At 45.8% G+C, this 12,252-nt stretch overlaps 1 protein-coding gene across 3 annotated transcripts in view; it reads right to left on the reverse strand.

The window, feature by feature from the left end:
• Window positions 1–12,252, reverse strand: part of abca2 (ATP-binding cassette, sub-family A (ABC1), member 2) — a 592,651-nt gene that overhangs the window by 249,420 nt on the left and 330,979 nt on the right. The gene's annotated exons all lie outside the window — the stretch shown is intronic.

Below are 12,252 nucleotides of genomic sequence, written 5' to 3' on the forward strand. Positions count from 1 at the left end.
CAATGCATGGCCATTGTCTAAAGAATGGTCAATGCATGGCCATTGTCTACAGAATGGTCAATGCATGGCCATGGTTAGCAGAATGGTCAATGCATGTCCATTGTCTGCAGCTTTGTCAATGTTTCCAGTCCCACTCAAGGTTACTGGGTCATTCCTGCATGTTGCCAAGCACACCATCAAGGTGGTCCATAGATCAATGTTCAAAGAGATACCGACACACTGAGTGGCCTACAATCGCCACCTATGAAAACCACATGGATGTGAGGGTCTATGTGAGTGGATGTGCGCAAGTGTGCTGAAATTAATTACTGGAATAAAGCAGTTCAGAATAAAGGCACTTTCCCTGAAAACATTTGCTGTAACAATGCCAGAATTGAAGGTATCCTATATCTTCGGATTCTCTGTATGCAAGTGTGGTTTCAATTGATTTTTTTAATACCAATTGAGTTGCGGACTCGAGACATGGCCTGGAATAGTCCTACAAAGTATTCCATTTCCATCTTCCGAGCCAGTTTATAGAGTAAATCTTATTTGTTGGAATGCATGCACCTCAGCAAGACTCCTCGAGTCATCTGCAATCATTTTTCATCAGATTTATTCAACCCAGTCATTAAGAAATACCACATTACTGTTGATTTTGTACTTGTAACGTAAAAGCTGACCTATGGGCTGCCTCCAATGTTGGAGCATGGCCCTACACCGTAAATCGGGTTCATTCAGAGCACCAGTGGCATTCACAACAACAGTAACTTGCCTATGTGCAACATAGCTTATCCTGTTCGGCTTTGCAGTCTATGACCTTCATTGGCTCGGTATCATCTGCAAATGTAATCACTATTTTTGACTTCAAGCTCCAGATAATTTATGAAGATATTACAACAACAAATTTCATTTATACAGCATCCCAAGGCGCTTCACAGGAGCATTATCAAACAAAGTTCGACACCAAACCACATAAGGAGATATTAGGTCAGATGACCAAAAGCTTGTCCAAAAAGGTTTTAAGATGCGCCTTAAAGGAGAGAGACAGAGAGGCAGAAAGGTTTAGGGAGGGGATTCCAGATCTTGGAGCCGAGGCAACTGAAGGCACGGCCGCCAATGATAGAGCGATGAAAACTGAGGATGAGCAAGGGGACAAAATTGGAGGAGTGCAGAGATCTCAGAAGATTCTGGGGCTGGAGGAGGTCACAGAGATGAAGAGGGGCGAGGCCAGAGGGGGATTTGAAAACAAGGACGAGAATTTTAAAATCAAGGTGTTGCTGCACTGGGAGGTCAGCGCACACAGACGTGTCACGGGCAATATTCCTGGTGAGCTGCACGGCTGCGCAGGCGTGAAATAGTGAATGGGCCGCGCAGCCCGTCAAAGGGACCGTGTACTCAAAACAAAATTAGGGGGAACATTGGTGATGGGTAGACATAGCAGAATGCCTTCCAGCTCAACCAGTTCCACAGCAATAATCTAACAGGAATCTAGGACTGCAACTGTATGAATAATAATGCGGTTCCCTCATCATCGTCCTCAGCAACTTCTTCAGCTTGGTTCCGTCACTAATATAAAAATTTAAATTCAAAAACTGACAGAAATGGGTTGAAATAAAGTATGTGAATCTGAATTCTTTTGAATTTTTAAAAGGGGCCCCGAGGGCGAGACAGCTTCCTTTGGTACCACTGGAGGTTTCACTTGGCTTCATCCTGCCAGAATCAATTCAATGAGAGCGGGTGAGCAGAGGTTGTTGCGTTAACAATGATCAATTTGGTAACAACCTCATCTATAAGTCATCTGAAATGTTTTGCCACAAAACAGACACACTTGCTCGTGTTTTAGTGACATGTTTGTTCAGAAAAGATGCACAGGAGCATTGTTACACAGTAAAGAATGGTGTTACTCTCAAACATATTCTCTGCTGAAACATCATGCCTGCCACTTGTAAAATAAAACCCCTTCTGCTCAGCTTGTTAAAAATGGATGGGCTGATGGATGTACTATTAAATTTAGGTGGGATCCATAGAATCATAGAGCACAGAAGACCATTTGGCCCACTATCTGTGCCAGTTCTTTGAAAGAACTATCCAATTAGTCTCGCTCCCCTGCTCCCTTCCCCATAGCCCTGCAAATTACTCCATTTCAAGTATATATCCAATTCCCCTTTGAAAGTAACGATTGAATCTGCTTCTTCTTCAGCCAGTGCATTCCAGATCATAACTCGCTGTGTAAAAAAAAAGCGGGTTCAAACCTCACTTCAGAGACTTGAACACATAATTAAGGCTGACTCTCCAATGCAGTCCTGAAGGAGTGCTACACGATCGGAGGTGCTGTCCTTCTGATGAGACATTAAACCTAAGTTCTATCTGCACTTTCAGATAGATGCAAAAGATCCCATGGCACTATTTTGAAGAGGAGTTGGGGAGTTAAACCCGGTGTCCTGGTCAATATTTATTGCTCAATCAACACCTAAAAACAGATTATCTTGTCATAAACACATTGCTGTCTATCTGTAATTTAGTAACCACATTTCAAAAAGTTCTGCATTGGATGTAAAGCACTTTGGGACATCCAGAGGTCATGAAAGGCACTGTATACATGCAAGTCTTTCTTTCTAATTTTTTCTAGACTACTACAACTCCATCACAACCCCATTACACACAAGTAAATCAATTATATATTTTAAATATTCTAACTGGATGGCCAACAGGAAGTAGGTGCTGATAGGGTAAAAAGCTGCTTGAACGAGGGACCAGAGATTATGCCATTGACTAGCCTGTATTCCCCAATGGTCTTCAAAGAGCGATTGGGACAAATGGATGATTAGTCTCCTGCTCTTGTTTGGTCAGCTCTCTGTTCCCACTTTCCCATCACAGAAACTGCTAGATGCTGTGTAACAACTATTATTAGATAACAGGAATCATTATGCAAGGGAAAAGGTTTATATAGGTTAATGCTGGCTGGGAGGCACTCAGTTCAAACATTAAAATAGGTGACCTAAAAAAAAGAATGCTAACTTGTGTGAAAAGACCCACTGATTACATTACACTGTTTTCCACAAATCCAATCTTTATAGGGAAAACAAGATAAACACTCTAAACATATTATGCAAAACACAGTATCTGGGCTTCTTAAAGGACTGACGTTTTGACAGAACTTTTCTTTGTGATGTGCCCATTTTCTTTCATTGTCTTTGGGCAGCAGATTGTACATGAATAGCAATTATCTGTCACTTGACTATCCCATAGGGAGGGGAGTTGCATAACTTCAGATGTCCTTAACCAACATTTCAAGAAGAATAAATGACACAACCACGCCCCAGAAATGCATCACCAGGCAATCGTCTTCACTATCTCGTACAGACAGTTGACAATGATGAATAGGCAGGTAAAACTGAGAGAAAAAAAGGAAGAACAGCTCTACAGTATCAATCACAAAAGGTACAGCAAAAGACATGCTTGTGCCACACCTCTCAGACTTTTTAATTTAATTTTTCTATGACCAGTTTTTATTCCATTGGTGACATTTTGTGCATTTTATTTAGCTGCAGACTGGCTGTTTTGATACAACTCTCTGAATGGTGATTCTAACTTAGCACAGTTTCAAACTCTCGAATATAAGCCTCATAGATGATGTATTTGAACGAACATACATTTCATCTACATTTTAGAGTACACCAACAGGAGGCACTGCAGCAGCTCCCAAACCCACAACCTTCACCATCTAGAAGGATGAGGGCAGCAGGTGCATGGTAACACCATCATTTGCAAATCACACACTGCCATTACATGGCTGTTCCTTCATCGTTGCTGGGTCAAATTCCTGGAACTCCCTCCCCAACATCATGGTGGCAAGCACCTTCACCACAAGTTCTGCAGCTGTTCAAGAAGATGGCCCACCATCACCTTTTCAAGGGCAACTAGGGATGGGCAATAAATGCCGGCTTTGCCAGCGACACCCACATCTCGAGAATCAATATTGGAAAAAAGCTGCTCGCCAAAGTTACTTTGACGGCACCTCCCTCTCCTACGACTACCGCCGAGAAAGGCTCATGGAAACAGTGTCATTACCATTTTCCCCCTCAAGTCATTACAGCACCTTGATCTGGACAAATATCGCCATCTATTCATCTTCACTGGCACAGTATCCTGCAACACCATCACTACAAGGACTGCAGTGGTTCACTAACTCAGGGCAACTAGGGATGGGCAATAATGTGGCTTTGCCAGTCTCACCCACATCCCACGAAAAAAAAAATTAAAAGTTGGAATCTACCTAATTAAAATGTTTCCCAAAGTAAATAAAAGTGCATGTATTCTTTCCCAGGACATCACAACCATGGAACTCCTTGCCTCCCTTAATCTTTCCTTGCTGCTCCAACTTAACACAATCTTGGGGTCACTTAAGCTCTACTTATGAATTTAGCGTGTTTTCTCCTTCACTCTTGTCTTCTTAAAGGCATCGTGCACCATGGCTTTGGGTTTTCACCATTCTTCTCATTAACAAAAAGCGGTCTCATGCAACAAGAGTTTATCATTTTTGTTTTGTCTTTAAGACCTCCACACAGCAGCCAAGTAGAAGAAGAGGTTAGAGGGATAAGCGAAAGCCATGTCGCAAAGATAGGCTTTGAAGGAGACTTTTAAAGGCGGGAGGAGAAGTTGCAAGGTGACGGAGTCGACAAAGAGAATTCCAGAGAGGCAGCTGAAAGCTGGAGCAGGTTTGCGTTGTGATTAGGTCTCACTCCAGGACTGCTAGTCACTTAAATCTGCCTGATAAGAAGGAATGCAGCAGCATTTTCACTCTCCCTCAAGAGTACAATATGGAGCAAGATCACTGTTATTTCTGAGGCATAAAATCAGGAATATTTGAAGAAGTAGTGCTATTTCTTGGCACCAGGAGGCAGCGTTGCACTTTAAAAGTCAAATTTTGAATAGTTCAACGCAAATGTTTTGCCCTAGTTTGGAATGGTTCAGTAAACGAGACTCGCAATCAAGGTCTTTTCCTTCATTCAGAGGAGGCGGTACTTCTAGCAAGTGACCATTGTTCAAGTGTAAACCACAACACTGAGGGGTTAATTATCACTTTCAGTGAGGGCAGGAAACTAGCAGAAGCTGATGGGCAGCCCGTCATAAGTTCTTAAAGGAAAATCACACAGGGTATATAATGGGCGGCTGATTCGTTACTGCCCGCTTTCCAACCCCGCCAAAAGTGATTAAAAAAAAATAATTCACAAGATGTGGGCGTCGGTGGCAAGTAGGCATTAATTGCCCGTTCCTAGTATTACTTGAGAAGGTGGTGATGAGCCGCCTTCTTGAACCGCTGCAGTCCTTGTGGTGAAGGTGTTATGAAGTAGGGAATTCCAGGATTTTGAGCTGGAATCAGCGATGATGAAGGAATGGTGATATATTTCCATGTCAGAATGGTGTGTGATTTGGAGGGGCACTTGGAGGTGATGGTGTTCCAATATGCCTGCTGCCCTTGTCCTCCTCGGTGAGAGAGGTCACGGGTTTGGGAGATGCTGTCAAAAAAGCCTTGTAGATGGTAGACACTGCAGCCGTGTTGCGCCAGTGATGGAGGAAGTGAAAGTTTAAGGTGGTGGATGAATGCCAATCAAGTGGGCTGCTTTGTCCTGGATGTTGTCGAGCTTCTTGAGTGTTGTTGGACTCATCCAGACAAATGGAGAGTATTCGATCACACTCCTAACTTGTGCCTAGTAGATGATGGAAAGGCTTTGAGGAGATCAGGAGGTGAAGCACTAGCCGCAGAATACCCAGCCTCTGAACTGCTCTGAAAGCTATGGTATTTATTTGGCTGGTCCAGTTAAGTTTCTGATCAATGGTGACCCCCCAGGATGTTGATAGTGGGGGAGTCGACGATGGTAATGCCGCTGAATGTCAAGGGGTTCCAGCCTCTCTTGTTGGAGATAGTCATTGTATGGCACGAATGTTACTTGTCACTTGTCAGCCCAAGCCTGGATGTCATCCAGGTCTTTCAGCATGCGGGCATAGACTGCTTCATTTTCTGAGGATTTGTGAATGGAACTGAACACTGTGCAATCAGCAGCGAACATCCCCACTTCTGATCTTATGATGGAGGGAAGGCCAATGATGAAGCAGCTGAAGATGGTTGGACCTAGGACATTCCCCCAAGGAACGCCTGCAACAATATCCTGGGACTGAGATGATTGATATTCAACAACTATAACCATCTTCCTTTGTGCTGTTTATGACTTCAGCCAGTGGAGAGTTTTCCCCCTGATTCCCACTGACTTCAATTTTACTAGGGCTCATTGATGCCACACTCGGTCAAATGCTGCCTTGATGTCAAGGACAGTCACTCTCACCCCACCTCTGGAATTCAGCTCTTTTGTCCATGTTTGGACCAAGGCTGTAATGAGGTCTGGTGCCAAGTGGTCCTGGCAGAACCCAAACTGAAGATCGGTGAGCAGGTTATTGGTGAGTATGTGCCATTTGATAGCACTGTTGATGACACCTTCCATCACTTTGCTGATGATTGAGAGTAGACTAATGGGGCGGTAATTAGCCAGATTGAATTTGTCCTGTTTTTTGTGGACGGGACATACTTGGGCAGTTTTCCACATTGTCGGGTTGATGCCAATGTTGTAGCTGCATTGGCACAGCTTGGGTAGAGGCATGGCTAGTTCTGGAGCACAAGTCATCAGCACGACAGCCGAGATGTTGTTGGGGCTCAGCCTTTGCTGTATCCAGTGCGCTCAGCCGTTTCTTGACATCACGTAGAGTGAACCGAATTGGCTGAAGACTGGCTTCTGTGATGGTGGGAACCTCAGGAGAAGGCCGAAAATCGATCATCCAATGGTTGTAAACGTGGCAGCCTCGCCTTTTACACAGGGCTCCGCCATCATTGAGGATGGGGATGTTCATGGAGCCGCCTCCTCCTGCCATTAGTTGTTGAATTGTCCACCACCATTCACGACTGGATGTGGCAGGACTGTCGTGCTTTGTTCTGATCCATTGATAATGAGATCGCTTAGCTGTGTCTGTAGCCTGCTGCTTCCATTTTTTAGCATGTATATAGTCCTGTGTTGTAGCTTCACCAGTTTGGCACCTCATTTAAAAAAAATGTTTTTTACGGTACGCCTGATGCTGCTCCAATGCTATTCTACACTCCTCAGTGAAGTCCCCGGCTTGATGGTAATGTAGAGCGAGGGATATGCCGGGCCATGAAGTTACAGATTGTGGTGGTATGCAATTCTGCTGCTACTGATGGCCCACAGCACCTCATGGATAACCAGTTTTGAGCTGCTAGATCTGTTCTGAATCTATCCCACTTAGTAAGGTGGTAGTGCTAAACAACACGAAGGAGGGTGTCCTCAGTGTGAAGCTGAGAGATGCCAGCTCAGTCAGTAGTGGTGCTACCGAGCCACACTTGGTGGTGGACATTGATGTCCCCCACCCAGAGTACATTCTGTGCCCTGGCTACCCTCAGTGCTTCTTTCAAGTGGTATTTAGCATGGAGGAGTACTGATCCATCAGCTGAGGGAGGGTGGCAAGTGGTAATCAGCAGGAGGTTTCCTTGCCCATGCCTGACCTGAAGCCATGAGACTTCATGGGGTCCGGAGTCAATGTTGAGGACTCCCAGGGCTACTCACTCCCGACTGTATATCACTGTGCCGCCACCTCTAGTGTGTCTGCCCTGCCCGTGGGACAGGGCATATCAAGGATGGTGATGGATGAGTTCAGGACATTGGCTGAAAGGTATGTGAGTATGGCTTGTCAGGCTGTTAATTGACTAATCTGTGCCCCCTGGTTATCAAAATCCACGATGAGGCCTTGGACAACGTGACCATTTTCCATACCTCGGGAGCCTACTGTCAACAAGGGCAGACATCGATGACGAGTTCCAACACCGCCTTCAGTGTGCCAGTGCAGCCTTCGGTCGCCTGAGAGAGTGTTTGAAGACCAGGACCTCCATCCAGGAAGGCGCTGAACACCTGAGTCTCTTCGCTGAGAGCAAGTTGAAGCTGAGCGTCGACAGCGGAAGGAGGGCGTGGCAACCCAGGCACCACACCCACCCGTTCCTTCAACCATCATTGGCTCCACCTGTGACAGAGACTGTAGGTCCTGCATTGGACTCTTCAGTCACCTGAGAACTCATTTCTAATGTGGAAGCCAGTCATTCTTGACACCGAGGGACTGCCGATGATGATGAATCTGTGGAGCAGCTCTCCCAATTTTGGCACAAGTCTTCAGATGTTAGTGAGGTGGACTTTGCAGGGTGGGTGTGCCGTTGTCGTGTTCGAAGCTGGTGCCGAGGTTGATGCTCGTTTAATTTTTATTATTGTTGTTTCTTATAGCAGTTTGTTACAACTGAGTGGCTTGCTAGTCCATTTCAGAGGGCAGTTCAGAGTCAATCACATTGCTGTGGAGCTGGAGTCACAAATAGGCCAGACTGGGTAAGGATGGCAGATTTCCTTCCCTAAAGGACATCAGTGAGCCAGATGGGTTTTTACCACAATCTGGTAGTCTCTTGGTCTCCATTTTCCAGAATGAAACATTTCTCTAAGCCACAGCAAGCACAACAAATATCAACCTGATACGATTAAGTTGAGCACTAATTACATGTGATGCTGCTGCCTTTGCAGTAGAGATGCATGACAGAGGATGGGATGACCTTGGATCTAGCCTGGAGGTGACATACAGTACGCAGAGGAAGCTTGCATCTGTGCACAGAGGCCGAACTCCAAGCCATCGTCAACATCTTCACTGAGGCATACGAAAGCATGGGCCTTAAAAATCGGTAAGACAAAGGTCCTTCACCAACCTGATTCCGCCACAAAGCACTGCCCCACGGTAATCAAAATCCAAGGCGTGGCCTTGGACAACGTGGACCATTTTCCATACCTCAGGTGCCTATCATCAGCAAGGGCAGAGATTAACGACGAGATCCAACACCACCTCCAGTGTGCCAGCGCAGCCTTTAGTCGCCTGAGGAAGAGAGTGTTTGAAGACCAGGACCGCAAATCTGGCACCAAGCTTATAGTCTACAGGGCTGTAGTGATACCCGCCCTCCTATATGGCTCAGAGACATGGACCATATACAGCAGTCACCTCAAAGCACTGGAGAGGTACCACCAGCGCTGCCTCCGCAAGATCCTGCAAATCCACTGAGAGGATAGACACACCAATGTCAGTGTTCTCGATCAGGTCAACATCGCCAGCATCGAAGCACTGACCACACTCGACCAGCTCCATTGGACGGGCCACATCATCTGCATGTCCGACACAACACTCCCAAAGCAAGTGCTCTAGTCTGAACTCCTACATGGCAGGCAATCCCCTGGTGGGCAGAGGAAACGTTTCAAGAACATCCTCAAAGCCTCCTTGATAAAAGTGCAACATCCCCACCGGCACCTGGGAATCCCTGGCCCAAGACCGCCCTATGTGGAGGAAGAGCATCCAGGAGATCGCTGAGCACTTCGAGTCTCGTTGCCAAGAGCATGCAGAAACCAAATGCAGACAGCGGAAGGAGCATGCGGAAAACCACGCTCCCCATTGTCATGTATGTACACGCTTGTCTTGCATGCTGCTGAGTTACAGGACAAGACACCACACACACACACACACACACACAAGGATCTCGCTTGCTGAACTCATGATAAAAAGAGGTCTTAAGACTAAGTTATCTCTTGTACACCCGGATTTAAGTAATCATGTTGAATACAGAAGACAGAGTCAACAAGGGTACCACGATCGCGCAACTGTGTCAGGCGAGATTTCTGTTAATGATCCTGTATATGTGTTGAATTATGATCAGGGTCCCAAATGGATCGCTGGCACGGTCATGGCCAAGGAGGGCAACAGAGTATTTTTTATTTAGCTCAAGAAAGGGCAAACTTGCAGGAAACACATGGATCAAACAAAGCTGAGGCACACAGACGAGCCAGAGCAGTCGGACGAAGAAACCGTCGACGATCAGCCTACCTACCAGCAGCCTTCAGTGGACTCAAGGGTCATCAGTGAACCCGGAATTTCCATCACGGACTTGTTCAAGAAAAATGGACTTGCAATTCCTGACATGGCTACTCCCACCCCCAACAAGTCAGCCATCCAGCCACCAGCCACAACAGACCCCGCACACTCACCCAAGGCCGGAATTGAACTGAGACGATCAACTCGGGAGCGTAAAGCACCAGACCGTCTCAACCTGTGAAAGACTGTGATAAGATCTGAGAGGAGGATATTGTCATGTATGTACATTCTGCTTGTAGCCACCTGATGGTGTCATTGTTGAAGGCGATGAAGCAGCACGCACATGGTGCTGCTCAGGTATAAAAGGCCAGCCATTTTGAGAGTCAGGCACTTTGGGCCTAAATAAAGCAGAAGCAAGGTCATACCTTGCTTAATTAAACAGTACTCAGGTTGAACCTTGATTGCATACATAGCATCCATTCACCCTTTCCTTCAACCACTGTCTGCCCCACCTGTGACAGAGACGGTAATTCCCATATTGGACTGTTCAGTCACCTGAGAACTCACTTTGAGTGGAAGCAAGTCTTCCTCGATTTCGAGGGACTGCCTATGATGATAATAATGAGAGACGCATAGATAAGCAGACAACTTTTTAGCAGGCTGTAGTTATCAGCAGTACTCCAGGCACTGCATGTCCTTGATAGCAAATAGTAAAATACAGATAACGCTGAAACCCTGACTCTCTGGAATATAACGATACGCATGGTTGGGAAAGTGCTGCTGAATTACATTAATTTCTCGGTAATTTCACGAAATCGGAATTAAGGCCGGTGCAGGATTTGGGAAGTGTGGTAAGGTGGAACGCACACTCCAAAGCAGCTGGGGAAGCAAATCTATCACCTCATTTCTATCATGGAAATGGCTCAGGCAGCAAGCACACCGTCTGGAAGTGTGTCCACAATATGAATGAAGCACCATTTATAAAGGGTTGCAGCTGACACTGGACAACACGGTACTGAAGGCTGGAAAAGACCTTCACCTGATGTCGAGGGGGCGGGTGCATGTTCCAGATTTCAGATCAGCTTTAAATATCCCTCTCATAATTGATTCCTGTGCCTCGATTGCCTTTAGGAGTGTGCCTGTTATTACATAATTGGTATGATTGTGTAAACCAAAGGGTATAAAAAGTATTACCCCCTTGCGATCTGAACTGGATACTGTGTCGTTCGTACATGCCCTCACGCGCACGACTCCAACCTTTCAGTGGGTGGACTGCGGCACTTCGGTGAGTCGAGGACAGATCCAAATCGTTAAGCTGCTTTATTTTACAGGTAGTACATGAACACATAGGGTGACAGTTATAATCAAACCTCACTTACTTCACCCGTGTGTCAGCTCCTCCTCACAAATAAGGAGAATAATAAACCGTGCCGCGGGTTACAAGGCGAAGTAAGACTTGCTTCGGTCAGTCTGGCATTGCAACAGGCCCAGACTTACATGGGCTCAGTCAACACTCGTCTCACAATATAATGCCAAAGCTTTTCTTGTCTTTCTCTCAGCAGACCACCCTAAGTGACTTTGAATGTGGGTTTTCTTCTTTTTGTTCGAGGATGTGGATGGGCTGTGCCTCTGATTTCTTTCCCATTCGCCAGTAAAGCCTGTCCATAATATCAGAAACCTTACCCGAGGAGTGCATTATAATCAGAACTATCCTGGCAACTACTCTTGCTGAACTCCTATAAATAAGGTCATCTCAACAATAGGCGGCACGATTACGAGGATGTCTAAACTATCCATCAGTGTCTAAAGAACTTTGGTTCAGATGCTTTGTCTGAATCCTAATCAACATTTCCCTGCTCTGCCTTTCTATGAAAATAACCCCTTAAAAGTTGCACTTAACTAAACGATAGCATTTAAATACAAATCATACCAATTTCCTTTCGATGGTGAGATGGTCAAAATTCCTAGAACTTAACAGTCCATGTGTGCGGGCTTTGAGCATTGCCCACAATGCAAAAATAAAAGCCAACACAAAGTACACATTCCAATCCAAATTTATAAAATAAATCATGCCATATTGCATACAGAAATAAAGTAATAGCCCTTAGTGCCTCTTCAGTATTCCTTTTCCTAACCTAGCGCCCCTACGAGGTGCTACCTCAGTGGCTGCAGCATTGGTGGAAGACTGTTGACTTTCAGTGGCGGGGACCTCAGATGGCCTTGGAGGGCGACCTTGAGCAGCTCTGCGCCTAGAAGGCCTGGCTTCAGACTGCACCACCCCAGCAGTCTGGGCTGGCAGGCAACAGCAAGGGCACTGGT

The sequence above is a fragment of the Pristiophorus japonicus genome, chromosome 20, assembly GCF_044704955.1.
Source record: "Pristiophorus japonicus isolate sPriJap1 chromosome 20, sPriJap1.hap1, whole genome shotgun sequence".
Classification (NCBI taxonomy): Eukaryota; Metazoa; Chordata; class Chondrichthyes; family Pristiophoridae; genus Pristiophorus; species Pristiophorus japonicus.